The following is a 21,135-nucleotide window of genomic DNA, read 5'->3' on the forward strand; positions in this document are numbered from 1 at the left end:
TGTAAGGATTTAGTCACAAATGACAGTGTACAGTTGCAGGCTTCTTTGGCCAAATTTTGCTTTATGCTAACAATTCAGGGAAAAGGATGCTGATGAATTATATAAACTAGAAGTCAACAAATCAAATTCAAAGAAATTCCTGAGAAACCTTCATAACCAGTAATAAAAATTGGAAAGTATTCAATTAATTTTACTTTTTGAGATCTCTTTTTAATTAATATTTTTCTCTTGGACATATTTTATTGTATTTTTTAAACTACTAATTAATTTCAATCTCAAAGTGCATAAGTAAAATTTCATTAATTTTAAGGTAAATATAATATTAGAAGAAAATTTAACACTTTGATATGTATCCACATTCTAAATCTCCTGAAGGTTTTGTAGTAGGAGTAAAAAGTAATTTCTTTTTTTACTGGAGTTTTTTCTGATACAAATGTCAAAAATCTTGCACTCACCCTGTGGCTTTTGCAAACATCTCTCTTCCTACAGAACTAGCCTATTGATTAGGAACAAAATTATTGCAAAAGTAAGTTTAAAGATGTACATTTATACATTGCTATATGTATTTTAGGTATATCCTAGTTTTATATATATATATATATATATGTTCAAGGCTAAGATTTTATAAATAAAGACAGAAAAAGAAATTAAATTAATCTTTAAAACTATATTTAATATTTGCATAATGTTGCAATATAAATAATCTAGTTGCAATTATTCAATTAGGAGGTAAAACTATTGTCCTTAGTAATTAAGTAACCTGTGTTACAGAGGAGTTTATCACAGCATTTAAAATAAACTCAGTTGTCTGAATAAAGTGGAAACTAAAGTAGACTCTGAGTATTTTTTTGCAGTTGTATTTTTGAAGTGTTAGGACAGGCTCTAATTGAAACACTGAACTTCATGTGCTTTTTGCCAAGAGCCTATGAATATAATTTCTGCTGATTTAAGAATCTGATGTCAGGGCAGTAAGTATGCAATTAGCTTTAGTTTAAGTGATAGCAACATGCTGTAAATAAGAATCTTAATTGTGTTTGCAAGATTAAAATTCAGTTTCATTGTTTTTTTCCCTTGCTTCTTTGGTGGCTTTGTGGTATATTCGCATTGCTACCTCTAAATGAATGTCAACTTGTTTTACCTCGACTGCAGCCAATCGATACTTCATTAGGCTGAATTGTCTTGTGCCCATGCAACCTTGAAGCTGTGGCTTAATTACCACCCGTATTATGCAGTGGCTCAGAGTGCTGTGCTCAGCTGTGTCAGTTTTGAACAAAAGCCATGCTGTTGCCTGTATTTAGGAAAAATGGACTTTTGAACTAAAGAAGTGTAATATTTTCCAAGTTAACAATTCATGATGATAACCTTTTTTGCAATGCGTGTGTCGGTTTTCAGTAAGTTTACATTTGAATAGGTTTCTGCATATTGCAAAACTTCAAAAGATGAGTACCTTTGCTGTTCATGTTCAACCCATCTTTGATTTAAGATAATTTTAAATTAATGGCAAAGTAACATTCATCTGAAAGAGAAGACAGGAGAAAGTGCAGTCAAATGGCAATCATGACAAATGACATCTCTTGTCTGAGAGTCATTTTTCCTCACTAGACTGATTTGTCATCCCCACTTTTGACATTTTTCATCCTGCTATGAAATCACATTGACAGAATAAGATATTTCTACACTTAACAATGGGACATAGAAGATGGTTCTCTGCCTTCATTTATTTTTTGTATTACATTTAAGGGTTCGTAAAATTTGTAAGCAACTAAAGGCTGATGACAAATTTCATTTGCTTTATAAAATATAAAGTTCACACTGCCCTATAATCCTAAAGTAAATGTTGCTGTTTCATTTGTGTCAAGTCATTATACAATGTAGAGAAAACAAATCTCCATGAAGAAGTTTTTCCACTTGAGAGTATTGCCTTCTTATGAGCAAGGATTATCAAATCCAGTAACAATGAGGACAAACTACCTAACTTTAATGTATTGTGCCCATTGCCTTGGACATGTCAAAGACTAGTGGCTAGCATTTGCAATTTTTTAATTCGGCACTAAAAGCATAAAACTTAACTGTTGCTGAGTATCTTATGTCTATGCAGATAGGTATAATTAAATTTTAGCCTTTTCCTCCAGATCATACAAACTACTCAGTGAGATCGACTTTTTGTCTTGAGTTGTAACAAAGGATAGACTAGAGTACACTCTTAAAAGGCAATCCTCAGACATGTCATAAATGCAACTTAATATATAGTGACTTGTACACAAGGCACAGAGAGTAATTCTTTATGTTGTTTGTTTTTTTTGTTTGGTTGATTTTCATTTGTATCAGATGGCTCATGATTATTCTTGTGTAGACCAAAACATTTGCATCTGTATGTATATGTGTGCCTAGTACCTTACTGATGGTGAGGCATCCTGACCACAAAATAGGAAGATTGTTCCCTTACATAAACCATGTAAGCCATAAGCTCAGAGGATGATATCCTGCTTTAAAGTTCTTTCACAAGATCCAGTGAAGGAAATTAAAAAAGGCTTTCTGAGAAAATATTTTTTAAAATTTGTTTGATTAGTGTGTTCAATGAACTAGATCAGTGGCTAGATATCACTGCTAGCACAGTGTCTTTCAATGTTCACATCAGACAATCAACTACTAGTAACCTCTACCACTGTTTCTAATTATCAGCATGTTGAAAATGTTCACACCCTTTATAACATGTAAATGTTACTTGTTATGCATGCCTTTTGTGTACAGATCAGGCCTATAAAACATGCCAGAATTTGTACCAAGTGTGAGCCTGCATCTTCATGCCAATATTAGTGTACATTCTTTTGTATATTGCCATGTACTGTATTTTCTAGTATAACAAATTACAAACAAACAACTTTTGCTTAATAAATTAACAAATCTTGTGTACCACATTAGATGCTCTTAATTATTATTTTCCTGCTTGAATGGAAAGAGGTGGCCACCCTTGGGATTCATATTTGGTGGACTTCATGTGGCTCTGTTCTTATTCTTTACCCATATTTATCTCCTAATACATTTCAGACAAGGTTGAAATCATCATTTTGTGAGAGTGAAGATGACGAGTCAGCAGAATCAGCGCCTTTCCACCTATTATGAGTAAAGAAACAAACAATGCATGAGTTTGAAGCACCTATCTAAGAAAATTTTCATTTTATCAGGCAAAACATTTGAACTGTTTGCATACAAAGGGAGTTTTTAACTAACCAAGAGGAGAAACTGTTCATTTCAGCCACTAGACCATTCTTAAAGCTGCAAAGTGTTTATCTGCCTTCTTTTGAAAGAAATTCAAGTTCACAGTTCTACTTGAGAATGTGGGCATAATCAATAAGCAGGATCATAATGGCTTAACTCCAGCCAGCAACTATGCACAACATAGCCACTCATTCACTCTCTCACACAGAGGATCCAGGACAAAATCAGAAAAGTAAAAGTGATATAATTCATGGGTTGACATAAGGACACTTTGATAGGTGAATCAAAAGCCTCCACCATGATCAAAAAATTCATTCTCCGTTTCATTCATTTATTCATTCATTCAGTTAATTCAGTGCTTCCCATGGCTATGTAGATGCCCAGCCACCTCTAGGAAGGCAAGGCTCCAACATGTCTAGCAGTAAGTTAGTATAGCATAGACCATCACTGAATGTTCCTCTTTCCTTCTTCTTCCCTCAGCTTTCTATGCTGAGTACAACACCATATGGTGTGGGATATCCCTTTGTTCACTTGGGGTCAGCTATCCTGGCTGTGTCCTCTCCCAGCTCCTTGTGAACCTTAATCCTGTGTGCTGGTGGGGTGGGGTGAGAAGCAAAAAAGGCTTTGATGCTGTGTGAGCACTGCTCAGCTGTAGTGAAAATATCCCTGAATTATCAACACTGTTGATGCACAGAACAAGCCCAAAATAAAGCCCCATACTAGCTACCATGGATAGCATGAATTCTATCCCGGCAAAAACAGCTAGAAGAAAGAGGGCAATCACTGTTCTAGTCTAAATAAAAATGTACATTTGGGAAATTTCCCTTTGTGCTGAGTGCTTCATAAAGTTATCCCTCCTTTAAATTCTTCTGTCACTTCTGTTCTAATGAATATATGTGGGATAGAAAGACATTGTAATGAGCATGGTTTATTCCATCAAATCTAAACCAGGTGTATTTGTATTTCTATAATGAATTACATCTGTTCATAAGAATATTTTGAGCAACTTTCTTAATATCGAAATGTTTATTATTTACTCACAAGATTTCAGGAAATGAGTGTCCAACATAATTACCCTCATTATACATTACTGTATAATGTATATACAGCCACAAGCAATCAGGAGCACAACACGAAGTTCACTCTTCAGTCATGATTTGTGATGATCTCTTTACTCTCTACAGTTTCCTCTGGTGACAGAATAACTTAAATTGGTAAAACCTTTCCCCAAGATACCCAGCTATATTGATAGCAACTGTCCTTCATTAGTATACCAGAAAGGAAGAAACTTTTATTGTAACATGAAAGAATGTCCTGCAGTGAAATTATACATAGAACTCAGCCTTAATCCAAATGCTGTTTAGTAGGAGTTATGAATTTTTTATTTTTTTAATGGTTCAGTAATTGGAGACATCAAAGTACCTGCTATTGTTCACTAGAACATTAAACCACATAGGGACAATACAACATTGAAGATAAAAAAAATGAGGATTTAGAGTCATGTTTGACCAATACTGTAAATGTGGGGGGTTTTTTCTTTCAAATTTAGTTGCATTATATCTTCAAAATCAGTTTCTGAAAAGCTAATGTTTTAGTGATCAGTATTTACCTGGAAAAAAGAACATTCTACTAGGACAAAGTAATGAAAAGCTCTGGATTTATGCATTTTCCTTGACAAGAGACAGAGATTAGTATTGGACTTTGATTACTAAAACGTGGTCACTAAATGTTGTCTCTGTTGATTTTGTGTTATATGTATTTATGGGCTGCAACACATAACTAGAGCAGAGAAGGAGAAACTTAACTGGAGACAATTGATAATTAAGATTGAATCATACGGAGCAAAATTCTGTTACTTCCCATTTGCTCAATGAGTAAAACAAGGCAGCAAAAGATCTTTTAAAAAAGTCTAAAAAATTCCCAGTAACTTGCGTTGTTTTCCCCCATTTCTTTCCTTGCCAACAGAAGAGTTATGACTCATTTCACTTTTACTGATCATCTTCATCGTCACAGATGAGAGTGAATTCCATGAACTACAGTTCAACAGGAATGTGCATCACTCTCATGAGCATTAAATGTGGCCTCATGTGATCCCTGGAATGTGAAAGTAGGGCAGCAGGGAGTAGGTAAGATATTTCCTTATGTATACTATCATGATAAGAAAGATATAAAATACATTATCTCAGGGAAATTCCTGCTATTTAAAATTATTAGGGCAGGGGAAAGAATCTTAATATGCTGTTAGAATAGGAAAAAATGTTTTTGAGAGAATAAATAAAGCATTTAATTTACTTAATTTCTGGGAAAAAAACAGGGAAAAGATGTCATAATACCATTAAAATGCTTGAAGGTGTGTTTATTAACCCTAATCTAGAGTAACTGCATAAGAAGGAGAAAATACCTGTTAACTGAAGTAAAGCAGCCAAGAATTAGAGTTATGTGAAAATTATTTTAAAATAATACCGTAGCAAAACTGAAGTCACAATTTAACCTAGATTGTTGATCTCAAATACAATTTGAGTGAAAACTGAAAGATCATCATATATCTCATATCAGACTAGATAATTTTAATGTTTTTTTTCTTAGTTTAAACTGTAGGAATATACTCATTCAACTCTCCAAATTAATTTCTTTAAAAACACACGCAAGGCCTTGTTGGCAATGATAAACCAAACTCACACCTAAGTACATTGAAATATGTTTTAGAAGGTCTCCCTTTAAATTCCTCCCACCAAAATGCCAAAGCAAAATAAAAAAATAGTTATCTATTCTCAAGATGATTTACAGATATAAATCTAGGAATATAAATTTTCAGTATAAATTATTTTCATTGTGAAACTCGCTGTAGGCTTCTGAAATAGACAGTAGTGAGGACTAAGGAGTTGAGGCAATATAATAGGGCTATTTCATCACTAGGATTTTTCATTATTGCAAATGAAGTATGTTCAAGAAGTTGTTAAAGTGTTAGAATCCTTTGGTGTACTTAAGAAACCTTGGTAAACATTCAGAATGTAGGCTGGCTATAGTACATCTTTAGTTAAAATATTGATTAGATCAGAACAAAATGTCAACATAATTTTTGAGTGAATGAATGTAAATTTTTACCTTTGAAAGCAAAAATGAGTTTATGTCATATAAAGCCAATTTTAAAATACTTAAATAAAATATTTTTCAACCATGCTTTAGATTTTAACAATTGATAATTTCTTTCTATACTAATTATAGCATTAAGAGGCAGTTTATTCACTAATATTAAAACTGAGTTTATTACTTTTCTTTTTAAAAAGGTAGCAATGAAGTACCTAGAAATTTTTATTATATTTAATAATTTATAGCATTGTAGTTAGAGACAGGCATACAAGGCTGGATATAATAAAAATTGTTTCATTGTTTAAGGCCAGAAGCTTCAATAGATCATCTAATCTGACCTCTTGTATATCACCTGAGATAAATCCCCAGTGAATCCCAATTCAGTCCTATACAAACTGTGCACAAAACTACTTTATTTTTTGTGGGGCTTAACTGAGTAGTTTTCATCTAATTACACAATTATTTCCAATCAACTCAATAAGTTTCTGTGTTAATCTCTAGAACTTCTGGCTCTCTTGGGGCTGGAGGCTGACTCTGCAAAGGTGTTTCTTTCTGCACACAGTGATATTTTAAGGAAACTGGAATAGGATGTTTGCAGTGCTGGGTCAGGATATAAAGCCAAACTGGATTCTCATTCTAAGCACTACTCAAAGCAGTTTTGATCATATGCAGTATTTTATTTTTCTTGAATTGTAGAGATAATGAAACCACAATGCCAGTTCCCATGATGCATGATGGCATCAAGGTTATGTGTTTCAGCACATTTGCAATTTCTGGATGGACTGTAGACCCTCCTTCCTTTTGGGGGTTTTCTCAGTACACTGAGCCTATAGCTGGACCTTAGTACCTTTATCAAATTTCATCAAATTTCATTTCAATGAATTTTTTCAGACCAATTTTGCACCCTCCAGTTGTTTGGCATCTTGGCCTTCAGATGGTGTTAAGCTCCTAAAAACTACAAAAACATTAATATTTTTGGAATGGAATTACATGTGGTTTAGATGAAGAATAAGGTCACATTTGGTACTAAAAAAGATATTAAATATGAAGTTAGAAAACATAGGGAAAACTATTTGTCAGAATAGTTTAGTGTGTTGCAAACCTTTTTTTGATGTACCTGAACAAAACTACATTTCTTCTGTTTTGTCTGAGTTTGTCATAGATGATGTGTTTGTTACTTGTGTGTTTACTGGTATAAATAATCACTGTTGTGCATGGATATCTTCTCGCATACTCTTCTAAGATTATGGTGGAGAAATTATAGCAATACGAACAAGGCTCTAATCAGTAATAGCCCATCTTCATCCTTTGAAAGATTTTTCTTTTAAAGGATGTGGTCTTTAAATAATTTTTGTAGTGGGAGTTTCTATGTGTTATAGAACTTGCTGAGGCTGATTATGTGGTGTTTATAATCTGTCCTTTTCATCTTTCCTCCTCTTCCCTGCCTTATTTTGATTTCTCCAGGATATACAAAAAAAGAAACTCTAAAAACAGTTTTAACGAATTGCACTCGTCTAGTAAGGTCTGTCTTATAAAATTACCTGTGAACTTTTGCATTTAACTGATGTGCAACTAAGTCTGCACAGAGACAGCAGTGTATACAGATCATAGAGTTTCTTAACAGTGTATTTCAGGCTCAGTTTTTTTTTCTTGCTTTTCAGCTAGACCTTAGTGACTGTAAATCTGGTGGACCATACTATAAAACTAGAGAGTAAGACTGGTAAGCAGTATTCAACACTGATTTTAGGATAATAATATGTGAGGAAGAAATGTGTAAATATTGTGACGATTTACAAAATGAGTACTAGATGTAGTAACTTGGTTTGTCACACGATGCTACAGTCAAGAAAGTAAAGCAACCATTATTTAGGGATCCAGGTCTAAATTTTCCTTATGGTTTAAGCAGCTGGATTCAAGTGATTTATTTAGACAAGGGTGTTATTAGACACTTTAGTGGTTTAGTGCATTGGAAACCATAGGGCATACAATACCATATAAAATATGATATTTATGCAGTCAGTAGATTTTTCTTCAAAAATTATAGAAATAAATAAATGGTTTAGCATATCATGCAGCATGAAATGAAAATTATTCTGAATTGGATTGTTGGACTAGAAGAACTGCTTTAAAGAAATAAAGAAAAATTGTAGAACATCACAAATCTTATGCTGATTCTGATTCACTGCTGGCAAGGAGCAATTTCAATCTCGGTTTTGTGCATGTGGACATGTTCACATAGACATGTTGACAATACTTACTGTAGACTTTCAACTGTGCTACTAAGTCCTCAAAAGTTCTATACAATGCTGTTAGAGATAGATCTCCAGAGGAGCAGTAAAAGATTCTACTTTTGTACTCTTTATGTCACTTTCTGAATGAACCTCTCTTTTTTATTGATTGTACAGAAAACTTGGATGCATGAATTAGGTGAAATGACTAAACCTGGAAAAGCTAAAGTTTTTATTGCTGTTATTATATTTAATCAAGGAGGTATATGATCAATAATGGTGGCATAGATTTTCTGGTAGGGGAACACAGGTGATGGTCAAAATCATGCTCATCTTTGAAATAATTTTATGCTATTCAAAAGTAAGAAGGTAGGAATTATTTGTTTAGGTTAGATGAGCTTGGTTTATTTGTGAAGTTAATTTTTTTTCATAGATTATCAGCAAATTAAATTTTTATAATGTTTTATATAGTTTTAAGATTGTTTAAAACTAAGAAATGCTTCTGGTGACTGCAAAAAAACTCGAAAGAAATTTAATACAAATGTGGTATTACCCTCAGTTGTAGAAAATCTATGGTCTAACCAAATTTGCATGCAATAATTCAAAGTGCAAAGTATTTTGCTCTGATGACATTCTTATTACTTTAAAATCAAATTTGAAAACTATGCAACAGCATCAGCATCTAAAAAAATGCTAACACACATCAAAATTATTTTCTTGGTCTATATTTCTACTGCAATGTACCACAAGCATACAGTATATAACTCCCACATTTCTTGTATCTGAGGAGTATTTTTTTCTTACAAAAGTTGAACATCCTTTCAAATTTTGAAAGGTAGACGTCCTTTATCATTCAAATCTACTTGCCTGGGCAACTGAACTAAAATGTTTCTTTAAAGTTTATTTCTTAAACTTTCTTATGAACAAAGGTGCCTTCTATCCATTTGGTTTGGAGACTTAATTCCCATAAGGTTGAATGGACACCAAGAGAAAAAGGAACTGAAGCCCTTATGATGACAAATCTAAAGTGTGTGCTGAGCCACACTTTAGATTAAGTGGGCAAAATTCTGTACTGCTCTAAAGAATGTTTGTGCAAGCATATCTATTTGTAGTTTTCAGGTAGCTAGATGCTGCACAGATGTGTATGGATGTGTAAGTGCCTCAGTAGTAATTTCCAATTCTCATTCTGCCATAAGTGATGACTTGATGTTTCTAACTCCAGAACCCCAGGCTGGGTCCCTGTAGGTGTCCTAAACAGGCTGCCTACCTGGCTTGGAAATGTTGCTACCAACAGTCTTAGGCCTATTTGCAAGTCATTGCATAACACAGTGACAGTGTTTTCCCTCTGTGGGTCGCACTTTATAAAATACAACAAACAATGTATTTCCTCATAAAAGTTATTTGCATTAGCTGAAGTGTTCAAGGTGTATAATCTGACCTTTATGGTTATGACTCACTCGATAATCTCATAGGAAAATGTGAATAAATTGAGTACCCAGGTAAAGTTTGTGCAATAACTTGACACTACAAAATAAATATACTTGCAGGTACACTTGCTATGTACATAATAGTTCTAGTGCTGACTTTTAACAGTCCTACTTGGTGACAGCTGTCTGTTTAAGAATTTGGCATTGTATAATGTAGGACTGAAGATGATAGAGCCATGTGTAAGAGATGTTGCTTGTGTGTGTTTTTAAGTGGAGAACTCTGCCTCTGTAAGATTCAAAAGGTCAGAACTTGATTTAATAAACTTTTCTTCCCAGAAAACAAGCTTTCTTCTTGAATGTGTAACATTGTTAGAAAACTGCATGTCTGGAGACATTGCTAATAGGCTTGTGAGACCTTTTGCTCTATCCAGTGCTGTCCTGAATAGTCATACCGGATCTGGTCTGAATAAGCCAAAATCCTTAAAGAGTTATTTCCTGATCTGTATGCTTTAGATCACTTCTGCCTTCTGCAGTACCCTTTATGAAGGTGCAAAGCTGCAATTTCCATATCTTCCAAGAGCCCCTATGCTTCACTCTAGAATATCATTTCATCATTGGTCTAGCAGCACCCTTGTTGGTTGTCACTAATTACGCCTTACAATCCCCCTCCCTTTTCTTGTTCACTACCCACCAGTACTGTATTTTTACTGATATAAATGCCTTCAACCCTCTGTATCATTTCTGCTTTTGATACATGTTTTTTTTCAGTCTTTGGTGACTACAAGACAGCACAAAGCATCCTACTCATAGCACTCCTTATATTTCCTTAGGTCATGATGCCTCTTAGACAAGGTGATTTCCATCCACAAGAAAATATTATCCTCAAGTTCTTGGATGACCAATAGGACTTAAAGAATTTTCTGCTATGAAGCTTGCCTTTGATAATCTCTGATAAGACACCTATCTTCTTGCTCATTGGAATGTGGCTGCTCTCAGCTTCTATAGCCTCACAGGCACTTGAGATGTGAAATAATTGCTGGGGTGGTAACCACAGGCAGCAAAGAGTACTGCATGCATCATTCATGGATTTACATACCACAGTTCTTAATTTTGCCAATTTAATGCCTAATTCACAGGCATGTGCCTTTAGCAATGGATAACTCACTTCCTGCCTGCTCTAGAATGCTTCAGAATCTGATCATGGGTGCCCAGATCAGTTACATCGTCTAAACAAATAACAGCCACATATTCAGAATTCCTAGACTTTTAATGAGCTCAAAAAGAATCTTTTCCTTCTGAAGCAAGGTATATGGATGGATATTGCCTACAGATTTGGTGAGACTATTAGCACTTATACTTTTATAACTTGCATTTAGATACAGCAAACAAGTACTCAAAATTTTGTAGAGACTTCTGCTTTATCTGTGAAAGGACTGATATGCAAATGCTGTGACTTACTGAACCTCTACTGGGTTAAAGGTGAGGCCTTTGTATAAAAAAAAGCTCTATTTAAAACCTATTCTAGATAGCTATTCCAGGATATCTTTGCAACACCTAATGATATATTTGAATTCCGAAAGGTAAAGACTTATTGATATAGTCCTTTAACAAAGTATTAATCATATAGAAATTAAAACATTATGATCACCATACCATTTTGCAATGTTGCCTTTCATAATTTTCTCTTGCTTGTTCTCAAGTTGTTCCAGACTGGTGACCAAGACAATCTGAGCTATCACAGGAACTTCAGAGAAGAGGACTGGAAAATTGGGCAAGAGGAGGAGAAAAAGCTAGATCTAGACTGTTTCTACTACGTGGTTAGGTCCCAGTTGACATGTCCTTATGTTTCACATTGTGCTTGTTCAAAGTCTTCCCTCAAACAGATAAGGATATATGAGATTCCAATTATTTTGACATGCATTACTAGAGGCTAAAATACATCTATCCCCTATTAGGTTAGCCTGGAGTGCAATAAAACCTAGTCTGGACCTCAGATTCCTATTTCAGCATTGATTTGCAGATGACAGGACAGTTTGAAGAAGTGCTGATAAAATCCACCTCAATTTGACCCATCTTGAACTAATGCTTCTAAGTATTCATGAAGATCCTACATGCTTGATATGGAGCAGGGAGAAGGAACTGGAGTTAATGAATGATACCACATATCAAACTCCCCATAGTGTTCAATAATGCTTCCAAGATACTTGCATGATTATGAACAGAAGAGGACCTCTAAATGAGTTGGAGTACACTTGCACATGGTGAAATAGGCAGATACTTTCCTGGGATAGGACCTGGTACAGTGGAAAGGTCCAGGGAATCTTTTTGAATGTCACATTTAAGATTAAGAGTGTGTGAGATAAACAGGCATGCTCAGATGTGAGGTGGGAGAAGACCACTTGCAACTGGCAGAGCCACAGATTTCACAAATTTTGAGAACTTTGGACTACAGTTGCTGGTTTTTTCCCCCCCTTTTTGCATAGTACACATCATGTGGAATTTGATAGTGATCTTGCAATGAGATGATTTCTGATGATAGGCTCCAAAATCTTATTTGCTTATTATGTTGATTCAAGCATGTGTTCAAGTGCCAGCAAATTGTGTCTACTGAGAGAGAGAGTCCATTAAGTTATGTAAAATATCACACAAAAATTTAAGCAAAATGTAGCCACTTTGGCATTCTAACAACTACCCTACAATTTTAATAAAGATAGTCCTGATGCTATATTGAAACATCTGCAAGCCCCATTGAATTCAGTTATCACTTCTGCATCATGTTAACATGACGAATTTAAGACAGAGAAAAGAAATAATTATTTTTAGAGCTTATAAGATAGCTTTACTTGGATAGATTTTCCTTGGGTAAATACCTTGACTAAATTTCAAAGTCTGGTTTCAAACTGAGCTTTATCAGAGTTTTCAAATGTACCTCATATGTTAAAAAGTGTTAACATGTTAAAAGTATTGCCTCCTTCTCTATGATAATAGAACTAAAACATTGAATAATTACTGAATAACTTAGATATTGTTAAGGAAATCCCATTTCATTAAGAGTAACTCTTATGCTATATATCACTTTGCTGAATGAAAGAAAAAAAACAGGGAATAGTCATTGCTACAGATGGAGCATTTTACAAAGAGAATGGGAAGAATTATCCTCTTTCTGAGAGAAATGAACTTAAAATAACTTAATCTTTTTCTCAGGAAAATACTAGTAAAATACAAACAAGATAATAAAATAGAACTAAAAATAGAATCCTTCATAGGCTAAATGATCTAAATTATTAATATCTATGAGGACTTCTGTAACATAAAATCACAAAAACAAAAATGCGTTGTTTAAATGATGCGTTGGGAAGATTTTGCACCACCAAATCAGGCTAAAAATTGATTGGAGAATTATTAAACTAACCTAGATTTAACTGAAATGTGTAAAGTCAATATCTCTATTAACTAAATGTTTTGCTGGCATACAACAATTCAGATATAGAATATGAAGGTAGAACTTCCATATTCTAAACAGATTTGATTTGGGGCTTGGCCATGTGAAGAGAAAAAGGAAAATATGACCAACAGTGTTGGCTAGTATATGATCAGCGTGTATAATTTCTTTCAGAATATAAGTATCAGAAGACTGGAGGAAAGTCAATAATGAGAGATACAATTATGCGAAGTTTGGAATTGTTTGGCAACAGCTTGTGCAAATCAAAACATTTTTGAAAATATGTGTGGGTTCATGGCTCTTCCCTGTGTGAAATCCTGAGCACTTCCATGAGAAGCTAGACCTGTCTGTTTTTTAAATAGAAATGGAAACTTGATTGAAAAACCTTCATAAACTTTCCACGTAGTTCTGTTAGGTCTCTTAAACAGATCTGTATTGAACTGGCAGGAGGAATCACTCAAGCCATCAGATCACTTGACTGGTATCATGGCCCTGTGGCCCAGAGACTAAAACACATGAAAACTATCCAGAGGGGAACTTGGTCTGCAAAAGAGTTGGAGTAAAACAACTGTATGGATCCTGTTTAAAACTTGTTGCAATCCAGTTATGATGATTCATGCTAATGAAAGATTAATGTCATCATGTCTGTGTGGCCATACTCAGGATGGACCCCTTAGAGCTGGAAAGGTTGATAGTGGAGCTACACTATGAACATTAAACACAGAATATTTCTGTGGAAGAGCAGTACTGGAAAAAAATCGAGAGTCTTCATAAGATACAATATATTGTATCTTATGTATTTATTGGAGGTAATAAATATCAATGTAAATGTCAATGTAAATATCAATGTAAAAAAATATCAATATATTTATTGGAGGTTGGACTAGATCATCCTTTGAGGTGCCTTCCAACCCAAACTCTTCTATAATTCTACGATTTTATGATATTAGGGTGTTTGATGTTTAACTCCATGTAAAGAAAAATATCTTCTAAAGAAAATATATCTTCAAGGAGGTCATACAATGAAGTAAGGATTTAAAAGAGAATCAACAGTTCTCTTAGTAAAAAATGGTGATATAGGCCAGTATTGAAATGACCTGGACAGTGAGTTCAAATGGTATTAGGGAGATTAGAAATTTTTAGACCTTGTTTAAAGTTCTTGAGGGTCAGTTAATTTCCAGATATACTATGTGGTCACACAAACAGCGTAATTTACTCCTGCTACAATGAGTATTACATTTTGCTAAGAAAAAAACACAGTCAATAAAAAGGCAGAGATATCAAGGTCACAGTACTTTCTACAGAAAATATGCAAATATATGGGTCTGTCAGTTTAATATATATAAGGAATACTGGTCTTTATTGCTTGAGTTCATTAAAAATTGTATTTCAGTTTTTGACTAACAAGATGTGCAAACAAAAACACCTGGTAAGATTTGGCTGAACTTAGATGATGGAAGCAATTCAATGATAAACTTTCTTTGGTGAAGATGAAACATTGCAACATTTTCTTCATACTATTGGGGCAAAATATTATTCTAATAAATATTTTTTTAAATTATTCTCACCATCACAAACATGGAGAAGATAGTGACAGAATACCTGGTCTAATAATTTTTCTCATCTTGTTGTAGAATCTGCATCTTGGCTGTTCCTCCTAGGATCCCTCAGTGGAGAGAAATAGAAATTTTAGGGGGTAATTTTTCTCATGTAATATATATATTGCTATAGGGATGAAATGGTAATGGCATGAAAGTGTGTATCTCCACTTATGAAAAAATTCAGACGTTGATGACACTATTCTTCTTCAGTCTCTTATTGCTATACCATGACCATGGCTTCAGCTCCTGAATGTTTAATGGTATTTCTGCAGTATAAATATGTATCCCAGGAAGGCAGAATCCAGTGCTTTCTGATAATGGTGAGATTTTTCTTCAAATTTTTTTTCATAAATTGTCTAGTAATTTTCTAGTAGAAGTATCTAATTTTAGATACAAGACAATTTGAATACTATTCATTGAAGCCAGAAATGGAAATTAGTGTAGTAATATTTTAGTGTACTCACATTGTACTTTATATAGAAGCTGTCTGGAAATGCTGAAGGGCCTTGGTTCTACATACAAAACATGAAGTGATGAATTTAACAACAACAACAACAACAAAAAATATATATATATAAAGTTTATATTAAGTTTCAGCTTTCCTGTGTATAGAAGTCTTTATAGATGCAGTGAAACTTCATAAACTTTGAAACGGTGGCTATCAGTATCAATTTTGGATGGTCTTGAGCAGAAGTAATTAATATAAATCAAGAATATACATATGTATGTGGAGAAAGAGAAACTCAAGAGATGAAAAAGAATGAAATGAGTATCATAAAGAAATAAAATATTTTGGTTACTTAAATAAATCTAACCAGCTGTACCCTGGGGGGATGATGTGAGATAGATAGTAGAAGAGCAGTGAAGTTGAATATAGACTTATTGAGACATCCCCAGCAGAACCCTGACTTTTGATTAAGGATAAAACCTGAATTGGATCTTGGAACAATAGTATTGGGGCTTAATATGAATACTGACAAACAGTATGAGATATGATTTAAAAGCAAGAGGAAAGGAGTTTAAACTCCACCTGAAAATGTACCAGGTATTGCAGGATGAAGAGATATTTGGGGCAGGCAGTGGGGGTGTTTTCCCATGCATAACCAGTCTCTCGAATATATTGCCAGGTATAACACTGAAAACACAAATAAGAATTATTTAAGCTGTAAGTTCTTTGGGGCAAAGGTTGGTTATTCTTATCTATTTGCATCATGCCTTGACTAGTAGTTGTTTATTTTTATATGTAAATAGTAGCAGGATTTCCATACAGAGTTTTTATATATATATATATATATATATACACACACATAGATAGATATATATATCTATATACACATATATATAAAGGGAAAAAAGACAAAAAGTCTGACCTATAAACTGGACAATTCCAATAAAACTCCAGGCTTTACTACTGCCTTATCCACTCACAGTTCCTGAAGGATATAGCATACTTCCTTATTTCACTCCACAGTTTCTGCACAATACAACAAGGCATTTGTGATAAGATACATATCTCAAAGGTTTGGAGTTTGGGAATAGATTCAAACTATTCAGATTGTGTTGGTCTGTAAAACTGGTTGGAAATCTCATGTGAGAACATTTTTCTCATGAGATTTCTGGTATCGTCTTCTGTGAATCAGATCATAAATACTGCAAGAACTTTTTTTGATTTCAGACATTTCTGCAGTTCTTTCTCACAAGATAATTAGAAATATGGAACTGCACATAAATGAATAATAATGAAAATAAAAAGTCAACAAAATATTTGAGAAAGTTTATAAAAATCAGTTGGAAATTTTGATAAAGACTCAAAGACTTTTTGTTTCTCTCCACTGCTACTTGGTCATTGAAAACAGTGCACCCTCATTTTTATTCACACTTTACATGTGCTGCAGTACATCACTAATACACCATCTATATGTATATGCTATCAGTTTATTAAGGTTTTAATTATATAACTTTTCATGTTGGGCTTGTGATCCTCTCTTTGTGTCTTTCAGAACAGTTCTATTCAATAGCTTTTGATCTGCTAGGAGCTTAAGGACTGAGTTGCCACTGATGCTGCTTGCCAGCAGCAAAGGGAACTTGGATATGGCCTGACCATGGAGTCTGATAGGCCATAAGATATTAAGCTCCCACCAATTTCTATTTCCTCTTTCAAAGATTGCTAACCTCATCTCCCCAGGGACTGTAACTGCTGCCAGCCTTTAAACCAGCAGGAGTAATATCTGTCTCTAATTCATAATTACTAGGTCTCTGTCACAATGAGCATTGTTGGTGCTTGCCGTTATTTAATTAGTGAGTATGTGCATTTGTACTGGTGAGAAGTACAACTGGGTGGAAGCATAACCTCATTACTTTAAAGTTTTTTTTCTATTTCTCTTTTTCCTGCATCTTCCTCTTGTTATATCCGTAATATAAAGCAGATCATTATCAGTAGCATTAATAAGATTCAATGCTGTGCATATTTTTCAACAAAATATGTATTGCAAAAGAAACAAGGATAGCACCTTGTAGAATTGAAACAGACAGCCTGCCCCTGGATTTTTACCTCTTGCCTGTGCCTACTCCCTATTATTAATGTATATTATTACTTCAAGTATGTCAGAAAAAGAGACAAACAGTCAGAGGCAGAAATTTCTCCCTAATTCACTCTGCCTAGCCAGCAAAATGTAACACAAAATTATTCAGGGGAAAAATACAATTTTCTGTCATATCTGCCATACACTGATAACAAAGCTACAGGCTAATATGTTTTGATATTTTTGTCACTCGTTTATCATGTGACCTTTCATGCTATCATTAATACAGCTGAGGGACAGAGCAGATACACTGAAATAAGGGTGTGGAGAAGTCAGATTGCTTCTCTAACAACTAACGGTCAGTCACAGCAATTTATGCTTTTCTTCAGTATAGCACTGACTGAAGAAGAGAAATTGTTATTAAAATTTGATATTACTGTCTAGGCTCTGCCATATAGAATTTGCAACTTTTAGCTATAATGGGAATACTGGGAGGGGGGAGGCTTAATAAATTTCCTTTTGAATTATGATATTAATACAATACAACATGCTTGCTCAGATATTCAAAGGATATACAAGTGGAAAAATCATATTCCAGACACTCCAACACTGCATATAAGTCAGAGTCCAGAATTGTTATATCTAAGAAAAATATTTTAATAACATGGGTGCAATCACCTTATATTGGCTCAATTAAAACAGTTGCATTTTTAAAATTTCTGTTTCTTTGTTTGTTTGTTTTCAAAATTCAAGTTACTAACTATGTTGCATAGTATTCAGCAATATTTTCAGGACATCCATGAAAGTGCAATGTGTCTTTTTTTATGTCTGTGTGTCTTTTATGATAAATGATACCTGGGTTAAATTTGCATTCGGCTTTACACCATTTCTGACAATAGTCTAGCTTTTTATGTTGCCTGTGGAGTCTGGTTTGTTAAAATTCCAATATAAAACTAATTTATATTTGACATTAATGAGTTAAGAAATGTTTTATACAGTACATCAGAGCTGAGAAAGAACTTTACAGCATTCTAGTAAAGCAAATTACTGCTGAGTAGAACCATTATATAGGAAAAGAAAAATCTTTCACTAATCTAAGCTGCTTGTCCTTTCAAAATCCTGATTTTTTTAATGTTTGTATTAAGAAATAACTGAAAATTTAACAGACTTTTTCCTTCTCTTTTTTGCATTCTATAGGGGAATTGTAATTTGACTAGTTGGAAGATATCTCTTTCATCAGTGTGCATGTCTGTGCCAGGTCAGAGTAAATCTTTATATTCATTTATAAAACAATATTAAAATACTTTAAAACATTAAACAATGTTTTTCTTGAGAATGACTTCTTTGAGTAATATTTTTAAGCACACTAAAAAATGACCTTTACATATGAAAAAAATAAGTAAGGATGAGCTTTAAATAGAAGGATTTTTAAATAAGTCCCAGAGAGAGCATTGTAGACTTGAAATGAATCTTTTTGCATTAGATCTGATTGCAAAGTGAAAGTTTAAATTTGTTATTATGAATGTAAAGACCTGATTTCCAGAAAATATATACAAATAAATAATTCAATTTTCCAAAATATAACTTGACTTAAATTTGACTATTTCTGCCAGTAAATTTACACGTTTGCAGAAATTAACCCTAAATATATTTATTAAAACAGAGGATATATTAGCACTACTTAGAAATATGATTTGATGATTTCATTACTTAGTATTTTGTAAAAAAGCCCATGTCATGTCTTTTTAAACACTTTTGGTCCATTTGTAGTCAAATGGACTGTATACTCTGTGCATGAAAATGGTTTTTTATAGATATATGCATATGTGTATATAAAGTGAATTATATATAGTTTCTTAGTATCTGATTCATGAGTATGGATAGTAGAGTCAGATAAATAAAAAGCCTGTTAAAGTCCTGCAAACTTTAGAATGTTCTATAAAATATTTTTATAGAAGGTAAAGGATTTTTACCTTTTGGTGCCTCTGTAACAATGTTTTAAGAGTTTTCACTGTGCTATTATCACTTCTAATTTTTGGAAATTAATAATAGTGCTTCCTATAGCAATTAATAAGAAAGAATAGATGCGGGAATAATGCTGGTAATACAAAGATTTAAAAATTATGAAATAATATTAATGTGGTCAAAAGACACCTGTAAATATGCTAGTCAAGTGCAGAAAAATTGTGCTGAAATACCCATCAAATTAAAAGCATATTTCACACTATTCATATAGAAAAAAAAGAGTAATTCTTTGTTCTCAAATGATAGCCTTAGAAGAGGAATATCACAAAGTGCATTCTTTCGTTAGTGCACACTTTATTACAGTCTAAGCAAGACATAGTCTAAGTGGACTTCCCTTTTACCTCCCTGCCACTAACAACAGTCCTGACCTGGAGATGCAGCCTCTTTCAGGATGAGAAGAAAATGTGTCCATGCATGCTTAGTCTATACCATCCTTGAACAGATTATATATCAAGCTGAATTGTACTGAGTCCTTTCTCTTTTTCTTCTTTTTCTCCTTTTTTTTTTTTTTTTTTTTTTTTTTTTTTTTTTTTTTTAATAGGAGAAAGTAGCTGTAGTGGAGGCTTTGGGGAGGTGTGTTTGTGGCTGCTATCAACAAAGGATTCAGCTGGACTGAGAGCCTCCAACCTGTTTAATGTGATGCTGAAGGGAAAATTTGGAACCTTAATCGTGGAATGAGGCAGCCTCCACATTTATGAGTTTTATAATTTACATTTTGTTTAGTCTACTCTGTGATATCAAAAAAAATAAAGGAAAGAAAAGCGTAGAAAAAAAAATGCTATTTTATGAATAGGTTCCTGTTGAAGTGCATTTAAAAAAATAAGTATTTTTTTTCTCCTGCAAACTGGAATCAATTATGAAACATTATTGTTTGCTGAAGCACATCCTAATAGCACAAATGGAAAAATTTTGTTCGTCTTTCCAACTTTGTTCAATCACTTATAGCTTTAATATTTGCAGCAAATTGATTGCAAAACTATGAAATAATAATCTTTCACTCCCTGTTTTCCTACCGTAATGTTCAACAAAAACATACAAATGAACAAAAAAAGGAAGAGGGATTTTAAGGCTGACATTCGTGTTTGCATGTAAATAAAGCACAAGCCACAAACAAAGCCAGCAATCTCACATACTTGCCTTCAGTGGTAAAGGATGGAAAGGCTGCCTGCTACCAATCAGCAAGTGGTTGCTATGGTTACAAGGTCAGGAAATATGCCTTTTCCCCAGTTGTCCAAGGCTTGCACATGTCACTTCTGAAACTATGAATTTTATATACAGGTCAGGAGATGCATACCAAAGAAATAAACAGTGAACTGGACCATAATGACAGCTAACGTTCAAACGTCCTTGAATTTTTTAAATTTCTATCCAAACACATTTTGTCATTTTGAATGGGTTGGGGTTTTTTTTTTTTTTTTGTATAAAATTGGAGCAATTCTTTCCTGTAATGAAATTTTGCAAAGTAGGTACAAACTATGCCTCATTATTATAAGCTGCATCAATAACTTTCCTCAGAAAGATACTTATGTTCTTTCCCTTTATTTTTTTAAACTCTTTAAATTGCAGCTTTGGAATATTATA

This window comes from Erithacus rubecula (genome assembly GCF_903797595.1).
Source record: "Erithacus rubecula genome assembly, chromosome: 3".
NCBI lineage: Eukaryota > Metazoa > Chordata > Aves > Passeriformes > Muscicapidae > Erithacus > Erithacus rubecula.